The 22436-nt window shown below is 35.3% G+C and overlaps 2 protein-coding genes across 6 annotated transcripts in view; one reads left to right on the plus strand and one right to left on the minus strand.

The window, feature by feature from the left end:
* Window positions 1-22436, minus strand: part of SUPT3H (SPT3 homolog, SAGA and STAGA complex component) — a 252745-nt gene that overhangs the window by 213486 nt on the left and 16823 nt on the right. The gene's annotated exons all lie outside the window — the stretch shown is intronic.
* RUNX2 (RUNX family transcription factor 2) overlaps window positions 1-22436 on the plus strand; it is a 215908-nt gene that overhangs the window by 307 nt on the left and 193165 nt on the right. The gene's annotated exons all lie outside the window — the stretch shown is intronic.

Genomic DNA, 22436 nt, shown 5'->3' on the forward strand with positions numbered 1-22436 from the left:
TTGTTAGCTGGCAAGCTGAGCAAAGTGAAGTCGGTGGCTTATCCTTAGTGTCTGACAGCAGGTGTGCTCAGGATGCACGGRTCACAGTGTAGCGGCACAAATTTGGAAGAGTCTGGTGGGATCTAGCAAAATGTTTAATATTATCTTCGGGCAACAGATAAACTTAATCAACAGCAGCACAGAAAATCTTATTAAGAACTCTGGTAACACTTTTAGATGTATCCACTATGGCTGGTTAACAAAAGATACTGTAAAAGACTTAAATTACAGGAGCTTAGACTGCTCGCTCTCTAAATCTGATGAAAATGGGTAGTGTGTAGCATATCGCAGCCTATCCTACCCAAAACTGCCCTATTATTGTTCCAGGCATCTTATTTTTAAGCAAATAGCTCAGATGAAGTTATCAGTGTAAATCTGCAGTTTTCTAGTCCTCAGTTGCCCTCATCTCACAGCAAAGCTTGTTTGATAATATATTCAATTGTAAAAGCAAATTCTTCTCATTACACTTATTATGAACAAGGCAAAACAYTCATGAATGAAAATACTAAGCTATGAAATAAAAAATACATGATCTAACATGCGGCTGAATTTTATGCTTAATTGAAAGTGAGAAGCAAAAAACTCTGTAGAACAGCACTGCCAAATATTTACTTCAATATTCTGAACTCAAACACAAATTCCTTTAAAAAATCATATATGTATATAGAGGTAATTATATGAAACTGTACATATAAATGCTCATAAAAATCACAAATACACTATAAAACTGCACCTCTATATTTGCTAACTTTGAAAAGCTTCATCCTCTCAGATACAGACTTAAAATCAGCAGAGAGCATCGCACTCACAAATACTAAATAGAATCAAATCTGACTTGAACTGATTTATCAGCAAGTAAAATGAAGTTATAAAGTGTGTTGGAAAATGCTTTATTCTAGTCACGCTTGATGAGTTGCAAGAAGTACAGTCACAGAATTTTTTCAAAGCATCTTTTACTGACACAGATGAGACACACGAACTGAAAATTCTGAAAGGTCTAGGAAAAAAAAAWGTGACAACTTACAAGATTTTCTTAATGGTGTCCATCATGTTGAAATTATGTTGGGACCRCAGCTAAACCTATTTCTGTTCCTCCCTTGCCCCCCTTCTATGAAAACAACAATGCTAGAACCATTTCCAGTACATACATCCCCATTATTGAAGTGAACTGATGACTGGGGTGCCTTTACCCCTCCTACTTCACACACTTTGACTGGCTCCCAGYTCAGCACAGGAATAAGCTCTAAGACCGGGTGTAGGAATAGAAATAAAGGAACTGGTTGTTGCAGAAGGGTGACCAATTTAATATATGACCTATAGATACCAGAAGAGATAACATGACCTGTGGTTGGTCATGCTGCTATAATACCCCGAACACTGAGCTGAAATGCAAACACAAACCCAGCAAAGCTGCTTTTCTACCCAAACTGGTGTCTGAGCAAAGCACAGCAGAAGCATAGCCAGACCACATTATCCCAGTGTTTACAACAGGAAATACAGTTTACATGTATAGGGACTTTCTTTTGCTTTTACTTCCAAAAGAGATTAGAAGAAATTTAGTTGGCTAAAATTATCAAAACACTGAGTCTGACTGCTTAATTCACCTACTTCTGATAATTCCTAAATCCAGTGGGAAGTACTGTGATACTGGGCTTTATACTTTTCTCCTGAACTTTACTGCATAGGGTTGGATACCTGAATTTCGCTTTGGACCCAAACAATAGATACAAGGGACTACAAAATCTCATCAGCTCTGTCAGTGTGTAAGCAATGTGTCCTGAACTAAAACCAAACTTTGGAACACTCACTTTTATAAAAACGAGGCAGAATTATTTTTTTTTAAAAGCCAGAATACCCAAGCTGCTCATAAATTTGCCATTCAATCTTGCAGCCGCACCTCAGAATGCACGATCTCTTCTTCCTTTCTGCACTGTCCTTCTCTTCCCAGCTCTACCTTACTCCTTTCAAGATTGTTGGGTTTAATTGTTAGTCTTCAAGAGTAAACTGATGAAACATAATGACAAGTCACAACAGGCCAGGGAAACAGCACTATGATTAACCCACATGGTTGYTAATCTGTGCCATTAACCATATTCCCGAAAGTTTTTATTCCGCTTATTTTTGTCTATGCATTTTCGACTTCAAATGAAAGGGAAAAACAAGAGTAGCAAAGAGGAAGGATCCTTTCCTAGCTCATGCAAATTTATGTATTTCTTTTCAATTTAGTACATTAATTAACTACATACTCGGTTTCACATCCAGATTACCTTGTGCCAGTTTTATTCAGATTTTGACTGCATCRTGCCTGTGTAAACCTTCTCAAGTCTTTAAATCTAAGTGGATTCATTTCAAATAGCAAAGGCTATTATATTCACATCCATAAGTGTTTGAAGGGAGAAAAAAGGGCTCAAAAAAAAAAAAAAAAAAAAAAAAAAAACCAAAAAAAAAAACAAAACAAAACAAAAAAAACCAGCATATTTTTTATAAAATTTGGGAAACATTGTTTACTCAAAGTATTCCAGAGACTGAAATCTTTCTGAAATACCTCCAACCACAATTATAATTTTAAAAAAGGAAAAGGCATTTTGAACTATATTTTATGCATCTTCATGAGAGGATTTCACTGAAAAAAAGGAAACAGAATCCCAGTTTAGGTGATAATTCAATCAACTATTTCACTTGTTATTTCTGGAAGCTGATCCCAACAGAGATACACTAAATCTAAAGTCTTCAAGTTAACAACARAAAAAATTACTCTGCTTATGTTAAAATACTCCTCAATATCTTCATAAAAAAATCCCAAATCTTTTGTAGATTTCAATTCTCAACTGCTTTATTATTTGGTAAGGAATCTCGGGGTTTTTTTTTTTAATTTTAATTAGAATACTGATAAGAGAGACACAAATCCTTTTTGACTATCTTTTATAGAAAGCAGAAGTTTTCAATATGTTCCAGCTCCATTTAACATATTCATACTATTTTGAATGTTAAGCAAAATCTCAGGAATCACTGCCCTTTGCATAAAATATGAAATACYGAGACATTCAAAAAAATAATGCCGAAAACTATGCAGCAACGACTATTTTCATGTGCACGAAGAAAGCTGCAGCTTTGCACTGAAGCTGTCGGTATCTGAAAGCCCTAAACCCTGCAGGATTGCACTTCACCACTCACAGGGTTCGTAGGCAGCAAAATGCACTGATCTGTTTAATTAGCTATCTCAAATGAACTATTAATAGCCAGTATTGTTTAAATCAACTACTCTGATGTAAAATTCAATAAGATCAAAATGTTCCAGTTTGTTAGGAGATTATCAGAATATCTGATGGTTAAATAAGCTAGGAGAGAGAAAAAAAAAACCCTATCTCATTAGGGGCACTAAGATTTTATCAAACACACAGGATTAATCTCTATTGAATAGGACCATTCACAAATCAAAACTCACTCTACTTCAATACTTTCATGCASTGCTAATCAATTACAACCTTTTATAGTTATTCAAAGTCCATGTGCTTTTAATTTTATTCACTGGTGGTCTAAAATATAATATTCAGGCCAAGCTAAGTCATTCTGTATTGCAACTTTGCTTTTTTTCAATAAATATTCATCTAGAGGTTTTCTTAGAGAGAACTGCTCATATGAAGACTGTGGTAATATTTTTATACTGTACCTCCTTGTTGAAGCAAAAGGTTAGGGGTTACCTAAATACCTCAACTGTATATACAAAAAAAGGAAAAGGTAAGTATTCACATGAAAAATCCAAAGGGACTATATTATTTATTTTTGCATTTCCTATGATTAATGATGCACCAGTGCATACTTGAAAACTGAAGTCAAAATAGGGTAACACCTCAAATTCCTTTACAAACTGTACAAATATCAAACTTCCATGCTGTATTAACTACTCCACCAGAAATATTTAAAGGCTCTGCCACCCCACATTAAGAGCATAACAATAATACTGAAATTCCTTGCAAGCTGTGTGATTTCTTGCTCACGGTCAGACTCATATTAATCTTAAAATTGCACCTTATACCTTTCTTTTCCCTTTTGCTTTCAGAAGAAAAGTTGTTTTACAAACAACAAAAAGCTTGGAGCAGCCTTAAGTAAATAACAAACATCTAATATTGCATCCATTTAACTAATAGGGGGAAAATAAAAGAAGCAAATAATGCTGACAAGAGATGCTAACTAGGCAGTGSAGACAGTTCAAGAGAGACAGATAATAACTCTGTTTACAGACTGCCACACCTTGTGGCAGACACCAACAATGAACATAAATAACAACTAAGAAATATTTTCTAAAACTCTAACTTAATAYAAAAAGCTGAAAATACAAGCAAAATCTGACATTCTTTTATGCTTGAGTCCAGCACACTCCTGTGGAAATTAAAGCAGAGAGGGAAGGGAGGAATTAAACCGTGCTTGCCAAGCTGCAAAGGTGCTGAGCACCAACGTTTCTCCTGCTTGGATACAACAGAAGCCAAGGGCAGCTGTCAGTGCTGGGCACCTCCTGAAAATCAGACCGTCTGCATGTCTCCCTCTGTGTACCCAACAAAAATCAACACAGTGTGTTGTAGGTGAACGAGTTGGTTCTGAAAACTCATTAAATTCACTCCATTAATAAGAATTACAATAAATTGCCATGTTTAATATGCCCTAGAGTATATAATATTTTAATTAAGGCAGCCTCAAGATAAATAGTGAGTTTAAGATGATAAAACCTGAAGCATTTTAGGGTCTTAACTTCAGCACTGAGAGAATCCAAGTATCATACAAGCAGTTAAGAAACTCCAACATGAAAACATATAACTGTTATTTTAAAGGTAAAAAGTTAATTTGCCTAAATGGAATAAGTGCCACATTTATTCTAATAGGAATACTCAGAAATAAATTAATAGACTGTGTTCCATTTCAATGAGATATCCCCTGGAAATTTTGCCAGACTTAGGAATAAACCACAGATTTTCATCCGGCGACAAAAGTYACCCACAAAATGCAGAAAACATCTACTTCCTCCACCACAGAASCCCCACAAGTATCTACTCATATCGACAAAATCAATTTGTGCTCACATTACATACAACAGCTTTAATTTCTATTAGATATCTTCATTCCAAAGTGCCTTCTAAAGTCTTATGGGAAACAGGCTAAGGAAGTCTATCTTCTGCTCTCAGGTGTTTTTGTTTTTAAGTTAATAAAACTGAAAACTAAGAGCACGTTTCCTTACATAAACATGCTCTCTTCTACAAATAAATATAAGACCTGCCACTTAACATAGTGAAAAGCACACCCTAAAGAGAATATTTTAAAGATGAGCACAAAGACAAAATAAACTCARGTTACTGTATCGTAAAACACTTTAACACTTCCAATAAAAAAAGAATCCATTATTCATGCATGTGTTTCCTGTATATATTTTTTATTCTGCTTGTTACCATACTGTGTACTGTTCTAGCCTTCTTCATGTAGCTTGAAGTTTCCTATTTCATGTAGGAACTTGCCCCAGGAGGAAAAACTCCATAGGTTTTTTCTTGACTCTCTTGAACTGCTGAAGTCATTTTAATCAGAGCAATTAAATTATTTTGTGCAACCTACTCCTTATTAAATGTTTTTATTTATAAAAATTAATTTTAGGATAGCAAAAGATTAAAGGGGAAGAGGCTACATTCTCCTTTAAGTRCACAGGCTGCTTTAAAAAGTAAGCATTTTTGTATAATATCCACAGTTTTCCTTAAGAATATTTCTTCAWCTCTAATAAAACCACCTTTATTCTTATGGCAAAGGGTAGAAACAGTTTCTTCTGCTGTCTGTCTCTTAAAAATGCCACATTCATTAAGGTCAGGCAGTTCTRGAATTAACAGTAGTTTTAAGTTTTAATATGCTATAGCTAAAAACCCCATTGAAAACTTTTTTGGCAGGACTTCATTCAAATATGATTACTATATTTCTGATAGACAGCTTATTTCACATATTATACTTCATCAGAATTGCTAGCATTTCATAATGACTTAAAATTTATTCCCATTCATTTTCTTGAGTAAGTAAAGTTAAAAGCTGATGACCTTACATACGTTTATTTTCCCCAGAATTTATTTGAACCGTAAGTGTGCCAAACCATTGTTTACTTATCCCTCATGGTCAGATATCTTAGATCTAAATCTACTCTGTGGTTTACTGAAACAGAAAGACAGAGCCACTGCCAGTTACATAATATAATAYTGCTCAGAGGAAAAGGACCTGGCCTTGATCACAATGAAAATTAATACTAACGAGATGCATTTGCATCTATGTGCACATACACACATATACATCAAACACCATATGCTGGGTGCAGTGGCTCTGCTGTAACAAATTGGAGCAGGGGGATGTTACAAGTCATTTGTATTTGTTCAACTGAATTTCTGTCAGACATGTTTAATATACATGACCCTATAGACACAAGCAAAAGGAAGGGTTGTTTATTATTTTCATTAAGGAAAAACAATATAGACAAAAAATTACGCTTAAGTACATTGACTGCCAGATAATGCAAATCCCTCAAAAGATCTGTAATTTGTATAAACACRAATCAGAAAAGACAGTTAAAAACACACGGTATTTTAATGTATTCGTGTGTGGTATTAGAACAGGGTATTCTTTCTTTTAAAAAATGTTAATGAGCTGTGTATGTGCAAACACACACATGTATACAGTTCAAGCCTCTAATTCCTACTAACTCATACGTCTAGAATTGTGAAATTCAAGTTTAAAGTCTAGCTAGAAATAATATAAATTTAGAAGACTTCTCTATCAGTACAGTATTTTCCACCCTAGCACTGAAGCTGTAAAGAAGAATGTGCTGTTRCATTCAGATTTGCCAGCAGTACCCAAAGAACCTGTGCCACTCTTTACRTATCTTGCTAACATGCAGTGGAGGAACTGCCAGGGTCCTGTCTTAATATTTGTTTAAAATTACATTTATTAATGCTTTCACAATGTTCTACATAAATTGTGGCATCTATTATTTCACTACAAGCACTAACACAAGTACTGGTTTTAGAATACTTGGTAAAAATTATGAGATRTCTGAAGTCAGTCCCTTCGTACCTTCTTACTTCTTCCCACAGTCCCAGGACAAGAAATACTGCTTCTGTGGGTATCAGACTGGCCAGTGTTAACTCACCTCAACTTCCAAAGTGAAAACACACATTTTAGCCAAAGTAGTCTTATTTGTAGTTCAGCTAGTGGTTTTGACACAGTGCAATATATTTCCACTGAAGGGGTTCAAAAAAAAGGCACACCAGATTGACATGGAAAGATCCCCGATACAAACGGAAAGTTGTTCTGCTTAGACCTGATAACACTCCACAACTCTATTTTTATATTAATGCTGWAATACATCGATTATTTACTATGAGCTCAAACCATGTAAAATCAGCAAGAATAATTTTACATTAATTAAACAGGATTCAATGGAAATGAARAAGCATTTTAAGATATGACTTAAAAAAAAAATTAAATTCTGAGGACTGTGTCAGAATTTGCTATTTGAATYTATTATGTCTCCAGAAATCTTTCAGGTGAACCATAATGCTGAACTCCTGTGGTATTTATGTCCTTGCAGCATTTTCTGTACAAATTCCAGRAGTAACTTTCACTCAAAGACATCCTCTATTTAACTGCAAATCTTTCACCTTTAAATAGAAAACTTTTAGGAAAAGAAAAAAGTGTCACATTTGCTCCGTAACACTGAAGGGACACATCTGGTCTAGCTTAGTGACTCTGTATTAACAAGAGTTTGATGAATTAATTCTACCAGCTATTGTACAATACCCGAGCACAGGAGCAGCTTTGTGACAGAGTACTCACAGCCCGCAGAATATTTACTTCCTAACACAATCTGCAAAACTTATTTCCTCTAAGTAAGCCCATCCAWATAAATTCACACTAAGAGAGTTCATCATCTGCATTTTTCCAATCAGTGGTATCAAAGTTTAACTCGGCTGTGTTTGGGTATTTGTGGAATAACCAAGCCATAACAATGAATGGTTTATTTAAAACTGACAGGACCAGAAAGCAGCAACTATTTACTTAGGCGCCGTACCTTAGTGTACACCAGTAAAAATGTTCTCTTTTCCCAAAAGGATTTTCTACATAAAGGGCATTCACTTTGCTTCCTTCCCACCCCTCTTACATCCAACTCTGTACATTCAAAGCTAAGTGCTATATTTTTCTTGCTATTCAGAATATTTTTATTTCCCCTTTCTGATTAAATGGCATAAACAGAAACAAATTCAGAAGTTACACTCTTTATACTGATATTTTATTAAAGAAACCAACATTAATAAAAATTCCAGTCATTTGTGGATAAAAAAATAACATCTAAGTAATAAAAGCAATTTAATTTAGCATCAAATAGGAAGAAATTTATCTTCCACAGTGCAAATCATTTTCATACTGGAGCAAGAATAGTTTCGTTCTAGTGCACCACTGTGTRTTGCATATGCAAATGCTAGAAAAACTTTTAACTTTAGAGCATTTCAGGAAAAGGACCTAAAATCACGCTTTGTTACTCTGGGTGGTAATTAACTCAGTCATGATCTTGTAATAATTCAGGGTTCTATGCTCATTAAAGTAAAGTTYTAATATTACCTTTAAAAGCAAAAGTAAAATCTTAATTACAGCTGAGCTACCTGCATATTAATACATCTTAAAATAAATGAAGACTTGAGCTTGCCCAGATAAAAAGATAATTTATAATAATACTCATCAGGTATAAAATAAAGGCTTGAAAGAGTGTAATTTTATTACTTTGAATTAGAATATTAATACACTAACTAGTTTCGAGGCACATGTGTAGTGCACATGTGTAAAACCTACTCGAGGGAGCCGGCTCACAGACACACACACKAGCTGGAATGTTCCAATTCCGATCAAAGATGTGTGTAGCCGGATGTGCGGTTAATTCACTGATCAAATTTTCACAACTGAAAAACATCTTGAGACATAAAGTCCCAGTTACCAGTAGTGTGGGCTTTGTGCTTTATCACCAGAATTACTCTTCAGGATTTCACATTTTATGATATAATTCAAAAACAATATAATCTCTGCCACACTTTAAAAAAAATATTAAAAAGGAAGAAACAAAGATAAAAAGGCACTAGTTTTCAGTTCCAACATTGTTAAAARGCACAGTGAGACTGAGTGAAATAAATTTAAAATACCCATAGAATCTGAACTCTAATCTTAGTGACATGTTCTTACAGTAAGCTTGTGCTCCATAAAACCTATATAAAAATGTCAGGACATAGATGCATAKCACATGCACTCAGCGTAAGACAGAAATCTGCCCTGTAACAATAATATACAGTAGCTCTTCAACGTGCCCGAAAGATTTTAAAATGCATTAAATCTATAACAGCAGTATATGTCTACTGTCAGACTTCAGTACTGTCAACTAAATCAACCAGATGTATGGAATAAACACTATTTAACAGCTACTAAATTTTTATCAGTTTTTTTATAAAGTCAGACAAATTTGAACCAACAATTGTTTGAAGTCTTCTATCTTTACATTTCATAATCTTACTTGCTTACTGAACTGGCTAGATACAGTAAATATACATCACATAATGGCTATTCCCTTGATCAGATATACATAAAAGAAGAATAATCTAAACAAACTAAGAAAGACACTTAAATGGGCAATTTTACTAATCTCAACACTAATTTAAAAGCTGTCTCTTTTTCTCTTCTTTACATACCTGTTTGTTACCAATTACTGATGTGTCTTCACCCCTTCTTGTTGCAAAACTTCCTTTAAAACTTACAGCACACACAGCACAACATTTGAGACCTCTACACATAAAAATGCTCTTTTTTTTTTCAGTAGCTAAGAAAATCTGAAAGTTTTTTTAGGCTGACGATATCTTCACATAGAAACACAGAACGTCTGCAGACAGTAAGAAGCCTTTAGTAAGCCTTTTTGCTGCACCATAATAATCTGATCCAGAAATTCAAGGGTACCTTAAACAACGGGCTACCTGTTCTAGCCATGCTTAGGAATGTGGCCAAATCATTTTTATTGATTTAACCTTTATAGGAATGCTACATATCCTCAGAGCAAAACATTTCTAATGCATTTATAATATGATATACCTCTGAGAAGTTATGAAAAAAAGAAAAATCTTGTGACAGATAGGCTAGCCCCCTTCCACTATTCTGTTTTTTCCAATTTAGTAATCGATAGACATTCAAGTGTTAGAATATTTTCTGAGTTTACATATGTCTGTATTCATAGGATTAAGCCAGAAACTAACACTTACAGAGGACAAGACTAATATCTGACCTGTCTTTGTTCAAGGAATCAGAACTGGTGAACTGATAGCCAAGACTCTAAATACTCCTTTCATTCTAGAGTTACACATCAATCATGTTACCTGCAAACATATCAAGTTAAAACTTCCAGAATTTACAGTCCTTTTTGAATAAACTGAGCAGCATGTTAGTTATGTTCAGAGAGCTTACAGAAGGTGGTTTGTGTATCTCACCAGAATTCTTAAAGAAGTATTTCTCAAATTCCCTCTTCATCAGAAATCTATTTTATACACATTTCAAACTAGTATTTCTTGATGCCAGATCCATATTCTATTATTTTGAAGCTCAGGTTGGAAAAAATAGTGTATTTTAGTATTTACTCATTTTGGAATGTWACAAACCACACTTGAGCATTACCAAGGAGTCACTTGTTTTTCAGAAAGTAAACTGTTCCGAGCTGCTCATTATGGTAAACTTTAGTGTAAAGCAGAAGTGAATACAGTGACTGAAGAGTCAGTCAAACAAAATCAAATACATTTATGTTAGAAAACRTATTAGTAAGAGTTCTTATACAGAAAATTATGTGAGAGGTGTTTGGTTAAAATTAAGAAAAACGAAACACAAACAGAAACAAACAGAAATAGCTTCTAGCATGCAATTCTAGTATGTTATCCTTCATAACAGCAAGAAGCTCAGCCAGACACAGTTTCAGCAGGCAATATATGCTGTAACACAAATCACCAAGTTTAGGAAGATTAAGTTCTACATTTTTTTCTGGAAACAACAATGTCTAGACATCACTGATATTTTCTCTCATCTACAAAGAAATATGAATCAATCCTACAAAGAAAGAAAAAAACAACTGYTTAGTGAGATAAGCGCCTATCTTCACACATAAGGTGGACAAGTTAGTACTTCAAAGCTGTGAACTGTAATTAATGTATGGCATATGGAAAAAACATGTATCTGCAAATTATCACAGATTGGTTTTGTCTTTTTTCAATAAGAGCGTGGCTTTTGATTATTACATCATTAATTTGACTGCAAAGCTTTACATCAGTGTTTGTTTCTTCACCCACTTTTTCTAAGAAATATTCTAAAGATGAATCCCTATCCAAAACACACAACATCCACACATAAAATATCCTCTGGCATGAGCCCTGCACTTCCTTAACCAGATGAAATCAAGCCTTTAATGTGAGGTGCAGCAGTGATTTTTCCAAGGGCAGCCTAGTTGTACCTTCATTCATGGTGCACATGATGAACATGACCAGATAAATGCTTCCATTCAGGCAAACATAGTTTRCTTTGTACTACCGCAGCCTGAGAGCATTCAGTTACCACACACAGACCAGGGACAATACCCATAAATAAATAGCTAATAGCTCCAAACCAGATCCCAGAAAGTTTATTGATGCATGTCAGATCTTACTCAATTTCAGCTCTATTGCATGTGGAATAACAGTTCATGGAGAAAAACAAGAACACAAAAACTGATAGATTTTAGAAATTAAAAATAACAAAATAAATTTGGATGGTACACATTCCAAAATCTTTGCAACTAGCAGCCTGTAGCTAGCAGTAACTAGAGCTATATTCCTCTTCCACTAGTACCTCACAGAAGTGTTGTCACTTGCTGTTACAGTACAGCATAGGAAGGACACAGGYAATGCTGAAAAGCAGTGGAATGTGTTTGAAATGCAAATTTTTTATAGATAGTGATGATGGAAGGAGGCTTAGTTTAAATGCAGTTACACCAATACAACTGCTTTGAGTAGCACGCTTCTTTAACGTAATAGACACATTTGTACAAGAGGGTTTATTAGCAGAGTTATTCTGATAAACAATAACATCTTTTGATGCTACAGAAAAGCTGCTCTGTGCTGGCATGTGAGAAAGTTCAGATGGTGGAAAACTAACTTCATGCTCTTAACCTGTAAACTCTTTCCTTTCCTGACTACTAACAAATGTCCTAGCAGGGCAGATCCACAGCTTTTCCAAGAACTCACGTAGGGAACCTTTCGCTCTGTTCCGACGGAACAGAACTTGTGCACGTTCACCTCAGGAGCGCTGCCCTCCGTGGCAGCTCTCTGAGTAACTCTGTCTACACAGGTCTGCCACAGAAAAATTGCCTCCAGATTTTCACTTCATTACAGATTTATATATACACAAGTATATATCCATACATGTCTGTAAAAAGCAATATACTTGACTACTCAAGTCTGCATACTATTAAAGAAGCAACTGTGATACTTCAGGAACCTCTAACTTGATTTCAGTGTTTGGAAAAGAGAAAACAAAGTAAGGAGACAGGAGTCATTGGGAACACATTTTGCTGTTTCATAAGGGACTCCAGCAGGAAAATTGTACAGATAGGAGAARCTAGTTTAGACTGGGATTATACATCAAAGAGAGGAGCACCAGAAAATGCTTGTCCTTCATGRCATGAACAGAGGCTTAGGGTGGTAGGAGCACAAAGGGTCAGACAGTGCACACAGTATGGCAACATGTAGTTTGTGTTACACAGCTTGTTTTCATGCCCAGTCTGATATTTCTTCCCCRTTTCCCTGCAGATTAATTTTTTGGTTTAAAGACTCTCACATGTTTTCTAATGGTGAAAGTAGTAGGAGAATGCCATTTCACAGCCAAATATTTTGACTCTGGCAAACTCAACTTTGAGCTCCCTGTCATCCATCTTTCATACTTCTGATCTTCGCAATCTCAGGTCTTGAAAACAAGGAGCATCRGTCTGGGCCCATTTTCAAGTGCCAGTTCTTGGACATTGGTCCTCTCTTTCAAGGGTGTTTCTCAACATCTTCACACCAGTCTGCTATCCCACTATMTCCTCTATTTTCTGACAGATCAGGGCATAGCTCCCACAAGARGCTGATTCTCAACTTACTTGAAAGTATTATGATCATAAACCAGTTTCCTCTACTTTCATAATTAGCAAAAAGAATATGAACACCTCTGCAGCTGTCTGTTTTTCACATGGCAATGGTTATCTGGTGTGCCTTTTAAAGGTCCTTGATCCTACATGGAAGCCAGAGCCAYCTGAAAATTCTTGACATCTTAGGAACAGACCCTGAATCCTTCACTTCTTTAACAATTCTGAAGATGATGGTTTTGTCATACATTTGTTCAGTGCCCATCACAAAATACTGATCCACAGGTATAACCCATAAATGATAACATAAATCAGTAACAATAGTAGAGCTTTATAAACAGCATCATCAGTTCAGCCTTGCTGAGTGTCTGTTTGTTTTAGCCCAAAGTAAAGATGTCTCCAAGGTTAACTTATTTTGATGTATATTTGAGAAGTCTGTTCTAAAAAAAAAAAAAAAAAAAAAAATTAAAAAGTCATACTTATGACTCACAACATCAGGACTTGGTAATTTTGGTTCTTGCTGGGAAAATGCTTAGCAAATATTGTCAGCAAAATGCTGCCATTTTCTTTGTGTAAGCATATTTTAAACCTGAGAAAAGCAACGCTAACAATTGTGCCATCACCAAATATAGCTGTTGCCTACTTTGGGTTGGAACCTGAAGGTATTTGAACCACAAAACTGGTTTTGGCTGCAACTAAAAATAAAAAAAAATTCAAAGCATTTAAAAACCTCATCAACTACCTTGGTTGTAGCAATGGCACAATACAGGATTCTTAACAGGAAGAGTTGATTACTGTGTTCTTTCTTASCCAGCTTCCTAGAAGCAGAGTTTACATGGTATGCAAAGTGTTGTCCTTCATCAAAGTATGGTCCTCATACACCAACACCCTTCACTGAAACCACTGCCAGACCTGAACGGGCTGAAAAATCAACCCATGAACACGCAGTGTAGCATGGTGAAAAGACGATCAAAATTGACTAGGAATAATTACATATCAAATTGGTGGTAGTGTTCAGTTCATTCTCACAGATACTATCAGGYCTGCCATATACAGAAATAAGTAGATGGTTTCTGCATATCTCAATGCCRAGCTCAAAAGGAGCTTTTTTTTTTTTTTCCTTTGTTGGACACAACCTTTAAAGGAAGAAGCAGGGGGGGGAGGGGGACAGGTGGAAAATTGCAAAACACTGAATTTTTAGCAGAGAATATGTTAGTAACTATTTTAGATACTATGATCAATGTGAAAAGGTTGAGGGAACTGAATTTACTGTAAAGTGACTGGTGATCAACTCTTCCTTTCTTAGTATTGTGGTGAAACACAAAAACAAATCAGAAGCAAAGAGAATTCAGTATTCCATGGCAGATTTAAACTGCCACATATGCCACAATAGAACTTGTCAACTTGGATTATCTGTGTGCCTTTTAGGTCTGAACCCTACCTATGTATCTTCTAAAGCCTGTTTGTGTCTTAAGATATTTACTTTTTTTCTCTTTAAACAATTAGCAAGACAACAAGGCAATATAAATTCACATCCCAGTTCATCTATGGGGAATCTGTCTGCATGCCCAAAATCTGGCAATAACAAGTATGAGTCTTGTTATCTCTAGGTTTCAGTGACAGGTTTTATTGATAAAGAGGCCTTAATGCAGCAAACTGCTAAAGTAAATGCACGGTTACTTGTATCTCATTCCCAGCAAAGTCAGTGCTAATATCCTGTTCAAAATCTGAAATAATCCAAATCTTTAAACAATTAGCAAGTGATAAAATACATCCTCCACATCCAACCTATTTTTTACATTATATCCAGAGTCATTCCTTGGTCCTGCTCTCTCTACAGTTTCGTACAACACGAAGCCAATTCTTCACTGCCACCCATTTCTCTAGAGAAACAAAGGAGTAACTATCCAGAAACAAAGTAAATTCTGTGTAAATTGCCCAAAAACCTCCTTCACTAGAGAGTTTGGAGCAAATGTGACAGCTGCCCATGAGGAAGGTTTCAATAACGTAGAATTCTGCCTCAGTGATTTGGACAAGAATTAAGTGGATTCTCTTAGTTCCCACCCAGTCCTATACCTTTCGCATTCACTGACTAACAAGAAACACTGCCTGAAAGATAAGGGCTTTGGTACATAATCAAACTTGCACACGAAAATGTAGGATGGAAACCTTGCAGTGACTCAGCTGCTCTGAATGATATGTTCAGGTGCACACATTTATTCTTCAGTTGGTTRTAAGACCCTTGAATGAGAAAGGATCATTTCACTTTCTGTTTAGTATGGGAAAAAGCAGGTATAAATGCAAGTATGACAGAGTGAACAAGGCAATAGAAGTTCACGTCCCAGTTTATCTATGGGGAATCTGTCTGCATGCCCAAAATCTGGCAATAACAACTATGAGTYTTATTATCTCTAGGTTTCAGTGACAGGTTTTATTTATAAAGAAAGAGGCCTTAATGCAGCAAAATGCTTAAGTAAATGCACAGTTACTTGTATCTCATTCCCAGCAAAGTCAGTGCTAATATCCTGTTCAAAATCTGAAATAATCCAAATAATCTGCTCACACGGTGTTCTCGCCATGTAAAACACATATAAAATGCTTCCAATTTCTATTACTCAATTTGGTAACAACTAATTTTTAATTTGCAATTGCAACAAAACAGTCGTGGAATCATAGAATCATTTAGGTTGGAAAAGAGCCAAGTTCAAGTTGAACCATTAGTTTTCAAACAAGTCAAACAAGAACAGGAATCTATTCCACTCTTATTTTTTTCCTGTTGAGAGCAATATTTAAATGTCTGCAAGATACCTTCAGTCAAGCTTTAGAGCTCACACATGTTAATTTTACAAAYAAAAAGGATAGGGAAAAATAGATTTAAAAAATTTTAAATTGCACATCCTAGTTGTAAGAATACGCTGGATTTTTTTTTTTTTTTTTAAACATGACACATGACTAAAAAAGAAAACTCAAAACCACTACTAAATTACTTGGTAGGCTCARTCCTTCAGTAAAAGATAACATCTGTCAGTTTAATTAACTAGGTAAGTCATTTTTATATAGCTGGTTTTTTTAACAGTCTGATGGTAGAAATGGCCACAAGATTCAACTAATGGTCATTGCTGCAAAGTGATGTGTTCTGATTCAGAAAAATTTTAAAACTCAAAAAAAGTGTACTTCACCTTTAGYAATGGATTAACCCTCGTGCATTTTCACAAAGTAGCTCAGATTTCTGAAAACTGATAGCTTTACAGGCAAACTACTTTCCAGTGTTTCAACACCAAGTAGATTTGAATTTAGGCCACCTTACTTTGGAYGATAAATCACRTGAATTACTTTAAGGTAGAGGTGCTGCTCAAGAATTAGAAGAAGTGACTCAAATTCTTAAMCTTAGACCTATCATGCCAAGCCCTAAGATTAAGAAGATATGAAGACAATCATACATTTCCTTCTACCAGCAGTCTCARGAGACCTGAACTGAAGACATACTGGTGAAACTCATGAATATCCCTTTGAAAGAAACAGTTTACCTTTCGATTTGGCAAAAAATAAAGACTACTTACGTATGTTGTTGCACAAATTATAAAATTTGCATATCAGAATAACTTCAGTAATTTAAATTGTAACTACTGTAGAAGGTAAAACCGGAATTGCAGAGGTTTAAAAGTGTGCTGACATTTGCTCCCTTCAGTTCAAACACACCAAAAGCTTTTTGAAGTTTAAAACTCACTGCAATAAATTTTGCTCCACCTTTGACTATAACAGGTGGACTACTTTTTGAATTTCTCAACTGCAGGAGTGGCAGTTCTATCTTACAATCAGCACTAAAATATCCCCAACGTCTTTGTTTTCAGCTCCAACAAGAAAGAAATGAATCTTTCACCAACCACAAACAAAAACACATGAATATTACCTCTCTTACAGGATTAAAGTAGCAGCAGCTGCTCTTCATGCTTTCATCACCCCACATTTAAAGCAACAAAAGACTACMAAAATAGCAGCAACAGCTCTCATCAGCTGGAGAGGATGTTGGCTTTTCAGTGTAGGGCATGTGAACTGTTAGTGATAGAGCTACCAACACTTGTCTTTAATAGTAGATGCTTATACAAGAAACATGTGGCACACATGGAAAGCCACATGGCAAGCAAACATGTAGCAAAGGATAATACAGAAAAAAAGTCTAATTCCTACTTTATTTTTATTAAGACAACTATTTTCACTTGTGTGTGAATGGAGGAAACAGTGCTGCCAACAGAAAAATCAGACATCCTTACAGATATCAAACACGTTTCACTATCACCTCCTTCAATCAGACTAGAAAAAGCTTCATTAAAACAGATGAGAAGACAAAGGACTCCATTTAAAACTAAATGGTGTCCAGGAGTTTCTGCCCAGGGCCCTTATTTGCAATTGACAAAATAGTGTTATGACTTCCCTGTTTCAAAAGGGAAARGGATCATAATGATAAATCTATTAATAACTTTCCCTGAAACTSTATGTCACTACACAGAGAAGTCTTTTTAAGAAAGAAATTAAATGCCCCTTAAACAGTTCAATCAATCTGTGTTTAAATAAGCCATTTTCAAAATTTTGGTCTATTTTTCTGGATTAATCTAAACATTAAAGAAAAATAGCTGGTGGTTTGGGTTTTTGATTTTTATCTGTCTTAAGAATTCAAAGATAAATATTGCCATCGTAATCCTGGCTCCAGAAAAATACTTGACTTTGATTACCCAAACACTGCACTGCTTTTTCAAAAAGAATTCTATAATTCATTAGAAAGAACCCCTAGAGTTCCATCTCTCCTTCTATAACTTGATCACTTATCTTTTCAGTCATCTGAACCATAACAGGATGCAACAGATACTGAGTTGTCACTTTAAAGTCAGCACTGGGCACACAACTGCAGCAGTATGTGAATGTACCTGGGCAGGCAGAGTGGGAGATCCTGCCAGTGCAAACTCACAGGCAGAGCTTGTTTTAATATATTTCTTTCCAAAAGAGAGTTTCATTCTTGAAGGAATAAAACTGGCATTTAATAGGGATACAGAGAATAGAGAAGTTTGCCAATCTCTACAGAACCTTTCTCTTGAAGTCACCAGATATGCATCGAGGCTGTTTAACTTGTATTAAAGCTGGTTCAGTTCAGTAGATTTTCAGTATTCATTGCATAGGGCTATGTCCTTGCAATTCCATCACCATCAGCATAAACAGACCTACAGGGGCCTAGTCCAGGATCAGCACTATTTGTGCAGTTCTCCTAATACATCCCATTCAATGACAATCAGCATTTACACCTCTACCATTTTTAAGTGAATTTACACACAGCTAAAATTAATGGCATTACTAGTATTGTTCCAGACCTACACAGAATTTGATTTCCACAGYTGATCTGTTCACTAACAAGAGCAAAATTAGAATTACTGAGACTCTAAATAAACAGACAAYGTATTTTGTCTGCCTTCACTGCTATTGACTGTACTGTCTTACCAAATTATTACATAAAATGTAAYACACTGCCAGCTGTACACTTACATATTCAATTGGAAGTTACTAAGAGAAGAACAAAATTAAATTCTTTAAGCAGCAGAGAAGGATGTTAGGAGACTGTATTCTTACCAAAGAGAACATACCACCCSTGTTCCTGCCTGCTATCGTATTTATTCCCATGTTTCCTCCTAGATAGCCAAGTAGATTCACATTAACTGGAAGTCAGCAAAATGTTACACTTGTATATAAGCCTATATACACACATGCAGAGAAAGAAACAGACAAAATTTATTTTAAAGAAAACATGAATACCTTGTTTTCTTAAAAAAAAAGAGAGGAATAGAGGGGCATTTTTTCATCCTTTCCAATACTTCAATCAAATCTCCAGGTTTGCTCAAATTCCTACTTTAAAAATTCTTTCATAATAACCTTTAGCACTATAGTGGCCATACAAAACATACTTGTGTTTTAACATTAACACGAAACATTTTATCGTAACTGAGAAGCAGGTCTTTATAATAGTAATAATCACTTCTTTTCTGCAGGTTCTCCAAAAAATTAGACACAGATAATAGACAGTGTTTGTAAGAGGTGTATGGGAAGGTGTTTAACATTACAAAATATTTTTTTTCAGGGATATATGCAGCATTATGCACCAAGGTCTGTATTTTGAAATACATAATAGCAGGAGCCTTGAGTCTAACAGAAAAAGTAGTCATAGGTGTGGAGTCACATATTAAACCACACTGATACATACCTTCCATAAGGATTATGTGTTTTCTCCTCTTAACTTGTCTAGTGAAAGGGACTTTCCAGAAAATCAGAATATAATTTTATTTAGTAATGTTAGACGCTGCTTAATATTCAGGTATAGTCTACATGTWAAAGTATTTCTAGAGTAATTACAGTAGCTTGGCTATTTTGGAAAAAGSAGTCTACTACTGTAGGCTATAACAGTTAAACCAGGTAGAATGTAAAATAAAAGTGCATTTTTCTCACATAGTTGCAGAGCAACCAGACCTAAGGTCTGAATCTGACAGTTTGGACCAAATTACCTCCAGATATCACTTCCCACCTTAATTTTTCTATKATTCCATTCTATGGTATTATTATTAACTGGTGCAGCAATACTAGCAAAGCGCTGGGAATGACTGTGTGCTTAAATGAAAATCCATGGAATATAAGCACACAARGCAGCACAAGCTGACCCCTCAGATTCTTGATTTCCTGTAAGTAATTCAGAATATAAAAACTACAACATTGGTTTAAAGTGAGCTACCTTATTTGCAGAATTAACAGGGATCTTTTWAAATACAAAAGTATTAACTACTTTAATAAGAAAAAAATAATTTGCCATCAAATTCATTAGTTTTCTCTCACACTTAGAACAGCCAGATATTTATTTATACTTTGTGGAATTCAAATTTATTCCTGTAAGGCTTTTTTTAATCAGTATTTACACATCAGCTGTTCATGCTATCTTGTTGTGCCTCACCAAAAGCACAGCAAGATAACTGTACTTAGACTTGTACTTGATATACTAAAGGCTTTACACCCAAACAAGGAGTCAAATATAGACTGATACACAATAAAGTATTACTGTAGTTACTAAATGGATAGTCACGCTTTATTTCAGGACCAAAATATACCCCCTCAAAATGTTTTATCCAAATGGCTCTGAATCATAGTAAAAACAAAACAAAGGACATCTGCTAGCAATATACCATKGGTACAAAATTAAATAAGTACTTAACACACTGTCCTTTCCAGGGTCACAAAGCAGTCTATTAAGGGTCTACAGATTTTCTGGGTTTTTTTCAGGGGGTAGCACTGTCATGGCTGTTGCCTTTTTAAGTAAGAAAAAGGCCTACTCACAAGCAATCCAGTGCTTCTTCAGAAATACTCATTGAGTCTAGAAACGGAGGATGATTCAAAACCACAACTACTCAATTTTCTAAAGGTTGTACAAATCATGTTGGGGGAAAGGGGAGAAAAACAATCTGAGCTAAAAATAAGTAACAAAGAAACATTATCGTTCAGAGAAGGGTACATTAGGTCAGAAGCTGCTGCTTTTTAACACCAGAAAGTCCTTAGAGCTTTCTGTCTGAAAACCGAAGAAGGAAAAGAAGTCACCAAGTCAGGAGAGCAAATAAGTTGTTTGCTCAGCATTTTCTGCAAAAGCAAAAAGAGCTTTAATCACAAACTACGTGTCCTTGGTAGTGTTTTTTTAAGCTAAAAGGAGCTCACCATCGTTAACATTTTAAAGAAACAGCCAGTATTATTTTGTATAATAAACCAGCACACATCATTAGACCATTCTCCTTGTCCTTTCTCCACCCACTTCGCCACTGTCCTTACTGCCATTTCTACCATCCACTTTTATCACAACTGTGAAATTTTTATTTACCATTCCTAGAGTCAAGCTGAAAGAAACACTATTCAGTTACTTAACAGCCATGGGAGCTAGGGAGGGGAGGGYAGGTTCCCAACTAATCACTGGAATGCCTTCATGTATCATTATAAAAGGTGCTACAGGAACACATGAAAAGATCAAATACTGGTCTATGCGATTTAAAATTAAACTTCATAATATAAAGAGTCACTTCTATTTAATACACAGTATAATATATAGATATTTGTTACATATCTGTTACACATGTAACATATAGAAATGTAAGATTTACCTGATGAAAATTAAGGGTACAATAAAACTATTTATACATTTACATGTAAAAAATGTGATGGTGTTATGCGCTCATAAAGTATTAGACACTATGCTGGAGGAGAAATATTCCATCTACCACTATTTAGCTGGTTCATTGTGAGTCCCAGAGCCAGTGTGGGATTCAAGGATAAACGAATCACCTTCCAGACCAATTTAGGGACAACGTCATAGTTTAAATTACTATGCTGAACTCCAAATGACAGAAAAAAACAAGCACATTTCTGTAACTGCAAGGGYTGTCAGGCACCTCCAAAGAGACAGGCACGTACCGGGGGACAGACTTCAGTACCACTCCAGCAAAACCTGAGAAGGATTATAGAGCTTTTGTACTTCAGGAAAAAAGTTTTTAAAATCTAATTAAAAAAAAAAATTAAAAAAAAAAAAAAGTTTTGCCCTTCAGTACCACAAAGCAGAGAGCTAAATGAGCCAGAAATAGCTCCTGGATGAAGAAGCTGCTCTGAGTTAGCCACCTAGGACACAGAGCAACCTGCATTGTCCTTCTTCCAACTCCAGTCACCTGTGGACATTCTAACTGTACATTTTCAATTAATTATTTAATCCAACTGGAAATAATCCCATGGGGCAGAATGACTTCAGAAGAATGAAAAAGCCAAGCTATAATGTCCACCTTGCTACTGTTCCGTACASATGAATAATGTCCTGTAACTATACTGCATGCTGACACATAAAATCTGTAGGGCCAAATTAAATGCAACTAAAACAAACAGATTGCAAATGATGCAAGAAGCTGCAGTTTAAAGACTTCACCAGCATCTGCYAGTTGTGGTCACAGTTACAGTTAAACTGGATTTTCAGGTTCAGTCTGCTAGAACTAATGTATTACAATTTATTACACTGGGGTAATAAAAAACTAGAAAATGCTGAAGTTAATTATCATGTTAATTTATTACTTAATCAGYATTTGGTTACAATATATATGTCTTCACTCAAGTAGGATAAATCGTTTCCAAATTTTATAATCTTTTACTTAGGTACTAG

Source organism: Malurus melanocephalus, unplaced genomic scaffold (genome assembly GCF_030028575.1).
Source record: "Malurus melanocephalus ecotype Western Australia unplaced genomic scaffold, MMel_1.1 scaffold_249, whole genome shotgun sequence".
Classification (NCBI taxonomy): Eukaryota; Metazoa; Chordata; class Aves; order Passeriformes; family Maluridae; genus Malurus; species Malurus melanocephalus.